Source organism: Nicotiana sylvestris, chromosome 5 (genome assembly GCF_000393655.2).
Source record: "Nicotiana sylvestris chromosome 5, ASM39365v2, whole genome shotgun sequence".
Lineage (NCBI taxonomy): Eukaryota > Viridiplantae > Streptophyta > Magnoliopsida > Solanales > Solanaceae > Nicotiana > Nicotiana sylvestris.
The window spans coordinates 141,120,638-141,126,637 of NC_091061.1; positions in this window are offsets into that span (position 1 = coordinate 141,120,638).

The following is a 6,000-nucleotide window of genomic DNA, read 5'->3' on the forward strand; positions in this document are numbered from 1 at the left end:
CACCTGGCATAACCAGTGTCACGGTTTTGGCGTGACAATTAAGAATAGCATAATGGGGCGACAACCAGTCCATGCCCAAGATAATATCGAAGTCAACCATACTGAGTAATAATAAATCGGCTCTGGTCTCAAAACTACCAAGAGCAACCAAACACGACCGATAAACGCGGTCTACAACAAGAGAATCTCCTACAGGAGTAGAAACATAAACAGGGGAACTCAAAGAATCCCGAGATACACCCAAATGCGGAGCAAAATAAGAAGACACATAAGAATAAGTGGAGCCTGGATCGAATAGAACCGATGCAAATCTGTGACAAACCAGTATAATACCTGTGATGACAGAATCGAAGGAAATAACCTCGGTACGAGCAGGAAGGGCATAGTATCGGGCTTGGACTCCCCATCTAGGGAGACCTCTACCTCCCCGACCTCCACCTTTAGTTGGCTGAGCAAATGGGGTAGCAATTGGAGCTGTAACCATAGCCTGAGAACTCTGCGGGGCACGCTGTGGCTGAGAAGTCTTGTGGAGGTGCACCCTTCCAAAGTCTAGGGAAATCTCTCACCATATGACGTGTGTCACTATACTCAAAACAAGCTCTGGGAGGACGTAGTGGTTATGACTGGCTCGGGCCAGGTCTGCTGGACTGACCTCTGAAAGCACCCCGCGCAAGAGGTGCGCTAGACACTGGTGGGTCATAATAAGGCTCCTGAGGTCTAGGAGGAGCTGGAATACAACTGGCTGCAGGAAGAGCTGAATGAACAGGTCGACTCATATAAACCCTACCATGACGACCTGCTGCTAGGGCACGGGTACCAGAGAAATGGCCTGACTCTCGAGGCCTTTTGGCCTCTCTCTCCCTAGCATGCATACCCTCAATCCTCCTAGCAATGCTCACCACCTGCTAATAAGAAATATCCATCTCCAAGTCACGAGCCATGCTAGACTTGATGCTGGGAATAAGGCCCTCAATAAACCGACGAACCCTCCCGCGAACAGTAGAAACCAAGGCTGGGGCATGTCTAGCCAAGCTAGTATAATGGACAACATACTTTGAGACAGTCATAGCACCCTGGCGCAAATGATCAAACTCTGCGCGCCATGCGTCCCTGAGGCTCTGAGGAACATACTCCCTTAGGAATAGATCTGAAAACTGAGTCCAAGTCAGTGAAGCAGCCTCATCTGGACTGTCTAACTCATAGGTGCGCCACCACTCATAGGCGGCTCCTTGAAGCTGGAAGGTAGTGAAGGAAACCCCGCTCAATCCTGATATACCCATGGTGCGGAGAATGCGGTAACACTCATCTAGAAATCCCAGAGCATCCTCCGATGCTAGACCACTGAATACAGGAGGCTTGTACCTTTTGAGCCTCTCAAGCCTCAGCTGCTCCTCCTCGGAAGCCGCTGCCCTAACCTCGGGCTGAACTGGCACTGTAGGTAGTATAGGAATAATCTGAGGGACCTGCTCAACATGCACTCGCTGCTCAGGAGTGCGGGCGGAAGGAGTCTGTGCTCCTCCCCTAGCCTGAGATGTAGCTGCATCAAGGGGAAGCAACCCTGCCTGAGCCAAAGTAGTGTACATGCTCATGAACTGTGCCAGAGTCTCCTGAAGAGCTGGAGTAGTAGTAGCGGTAGGAGCATCAGGTGCTTTGACTCCAGCTAAATCTGCTGGTGGTACCTCGGTGGCAGCTCGCACAGGTGCTCTGGCTGCACCACGTGCGCGTCCTCGGCCTCTACCCTGGCCCCGGCCTCTGACGGCTGCAGTAGGGGGCACGGGTGCCTGATCATCTCGTGTAGCACGTGTCCTCACCATCTGTGAGAGAATAGAAGACAAAAGTTTAGAATTGTGAAGTCAAAATATCACACGACAAGGAAATCAAATGAAGTGGAAGTTTTTCCTAACAGTTACATAGCCTCTCGTAGATAAGTACATACGTCTCTGTACTGATCAGCGAGACTCTAATAAACCGGCTTGTGATCCATGACTCCTATGAACCTAGAGCTCTGATACCAACTTATCACGACCCCAGTTCGCCCTCCGTGAACTGTCGTGATGATACCTAGTCTCTACGGCTAGGTAAGCCTAACAAATGCGGAACATAAACAAAACTTGTGGAAGAAATAATCAAAAACCAAAAATAACTTAATGGAACAATAGTTATAGTGCTGCTAGGCATATACAACACAACATTCTCAAAACCAAGTACACTATCCCAAAACCTGAAAACTCACGGAAACATAAGCCTTTGGAATATCTAACAGTCTAACTCCAGAATATCTAACAAGAAAGAAAAATACAGAAGGGCAATGTTTAACAGCTAGAATAGAAATGGACTTCTCGGTCTGCGGACGCGGCAAATGTACCTCGAAATCTCTAGAGCAGTTGCCTCCCTCAAGGATGGTAGGCCTGAGTAGCGGTACCTGGACTGCACATGAAAATATGCGCAGAAGGGGCATGAGTACACCCCATCGGTACTCAGTAAGTGCCAAGCCTAACCTCGGTTGAGTAGTGACGAGGAAGGTTAGGGCCCTACTGAGGTTAAATAAAATATAAAGATAAAAAATATAGAACAGAACAGTATCAATAAGTACGACAATAGAATAACACAAGATGTACAGGACATCAACAGCTATATAGAAGCAAGGTAAACACGGAAAAGAAATACAGCTCAGAACCAATAATAACAATCGGGGATCTCCCAGGATACCGTACTGTAGTCCCATATATACATATCCAATGGATCTCCCGGGATCCCGTCCCGTAGTCCAACTCATATTGCGTGGGGATCTACTAAAATTCCATTCCGTAGTCTCAAATGTAAATACTTAGTACTAGGAAAATCTACCGGGTGCATTCTCGTAGTTACATATAATTGTGCAGGGGGGTCTACCGGAATCCCACATCCGTAGTCCCAAAATAAACAGACAAGGGGGAGCTACCGGAATCCCACATCCGTAGTCCCGAAATAAATACACAACAACAATAGGAAGATATATAGAAATGGCAAAATTTCATATTAAAGCAACAAGTGACTCTAGCCTAGCATGCTGCACAGAATTCAGGTAAGGCAAGTTGAGCAAATAAGGCAATTAAGTCACTTAGACATGCTTTCCTAAGCTAAAAACATGCTTAATAGTGCAAGTAATATGAACAGGAAAAGAAACATACTAGTAAATACTTAAAGAAAACCGAATTTCCAACAATTAGCACAAGTACACACTCGTCACCTCACGTACACGGCATTTCAATTACCAAATATACCAATCCTAAGGGGAAGGTCTCCCACACAAGGTTAGACAAGCCACTTACCTCGAACCGACTCAAAATCAACCCGGGACCACGTTCTTGCCACGAGTACTCGACTCCAAATGGTTCAAATCTATTCAATTCAGTTGCATAATGTAAATAATACTTCAAGTAACTGAGTCTACAATTAAATTCTAAGCTAATACGCGAAATTATGTGTGACCAAAACGCCCCTCGGGCCCACGTCTCGGAATTGAGTAAAATTTATATTTCTAGAAATCTCGCACTCTCACGAGTTCAGTCATATCAAAGTACCAAAATCGGACCTTAATTTGTCTCTCAAATTATCACTCAAAGGTCTCCAATTAGACAAGCCCAAACCCCCTAATTACCACTGATTTTTCTTAATTTTTTATGCTTAAATTGATAAAAATCACTCTTATAACGAGTTTAGGGACCAAAGACCTTACCCCAATGAACTCCTCTGAAAATCCCTCTTGAAAAGTGCTCCCCAAGCTTCTTCCCGTTTTGAAAAGATGAAAAATGGCTAAATTTTGCGAAGACAAGAATTTATATGTTCTGCCCAGCGATTTTCGCATTTGCAGCCCTGGGACCGCTTCTGCAAGGACTTCGTTGCATCTGCGATTTTCACTTAAAGGCCAATTTCCGCATCTGCGGTTACCCTTCCGCAGGTGCGATACCGCTTCTGCGGTGAATTACCCACATCTGCGGAACCTGTTGATCCTTCCCAATTCCGCATCTGCGCTTGCCCCGCCGCTTCTATAGCTCCGCACCTGTGGGACCCAAACCACAGGTGCGGTTATGACAGTAAACCAGCTGTTGCAGCAACCTTCAAACTCCAAATCCTTCCGTCAACCATCCGAATTCATACCAAGTCCCCCGGGACCTCAACCAAAGGCACCAACAAGTCACAAACCACTATCCAAACTTGTACCAATCCTTAAAATACCTAAAACAACATCGAAACCTCGAATTAACAATGGATTTAAGCCTAAGAACTCTAAATTTCTCAAAATACGCTTTCGATCAAAAAGTCAATCAAACCTTGTCCGAATAACTTGAAATTTTGCACACACATCACATTCAACACTACGGAGCTACTCCAACTTCCAGAATTCCATTCCGACCCTCGGATCAAAATCTTACTATCAGACCGGAAACTTCAAAATTTCAACTTCCGGCATTTCAAACCTAAATTAGCTACGAACCTCCAAAACACAATCCGAACAAGCCCCTAAGCCCAAAATCACCTAACGGAGCTAGCAGAACCATCGTATTTCCATTCCAAGGCCGTCTTCATACTGTTCCGACTACGGTCAACTTTCCAATACTTTAGCTCTCATTTGGGGACTAAGTGTCCCATAACTCCCCGAAACTCAAAACCGAACATCCCGGCAAATCAAAATAGCAGAAATAAACTCGGGGAAAGCAGTTAATAGGGGATCGAGGCATAAATTCTTAACACGACCGGCCGGGTTGTCACACATATTGAGACCACTAATGAAGAAAAGGTTGAATACCTTTATATTACTACAATAAAAGTGGAAAAGAAGTATGTGCTTGAAAAGCTTCCCGAATTTTCCTCCGGATTATACTACTCTAATATTAGTGTAGTTGAATCACATGCCATAGTAAACAAGGAGTTTACTAACGATTTTATTATTTGGCATGACCGGTTGGCCCATCCCGATTATAATATGATGCGCAAAATAATTGAGAATTCACATGGTCATTCATTGAAGAACCAGAAGATTCTTCAAACTAAAGAATTCTCTTGTGTTGCATGTTCTCAAGGAAAACTGATTATTAGACCATCAATAATTAAAGTTGGAGTTGAATCTCCTCATTTTTGAAACGTATACAGGGTGATATATATGGGTCCACACACCCTCCATGTGGACCATTCAGATATTATATGATTTTGATAGATGCATCTACAAGATGGTCACATGTGTGCTTGTTATCAACCCGCAATTGGCCTTTGCGAGGTTACTAGCTCAATTAATAAGATTAAGAACACAATTTCCAGATTATGTAATTAAGACAATTCGTCTTGATAATGCTAGTGAATTTACGTCCCAGGCCTTTAATGATTACTGCATATCAACTGGGATAACAATTGAGCATCCAGTTGCTCATGTTTATACTCAAAATGGTCTAGCGGAATCGTTGATCAAACGCCTCCAATTAATTGCTATACCAATGCTTATGAGAACAAAACTTTTCATTTCGGCATGGAGCCATGCTATTTTGCATGCAGCAGCTCTTGTGCAGATCAGACCCACAAGTTATCATAAAGTCTCCCCAATATAATTGGCTTTTGGTCAGGATCCAAATATTTCCTATCTTAGAATATTTGGATGTGCAGTATATGTTCCAATTGCTCCACCACAACGCACAAAGATGGGACCCCAAAGAAGGTTGGGGATATATGTTGGGTACAAATCTCCTTCTATTATAAAATATTTGAAACCTATGACTGGAGATTTATTTACGACAAGATTTGCTGATTGGCATTTTGATGAATCAATATAGCCAATATTAGGGAGAGAAAATAAGCAGTTGCAAAAAGAGATAGATTGGAATGCATTATCGCTATCTCATTTAGATCCTCGAACAAATCAATGCGAATACGAGGTTCAAAAGATAATTTATTTGCAAAACATTGCAAATCAACTGCCAGATGCATTCCCTAACCTACCAAGGGTGACTAAGTCACATATTCTAGCTG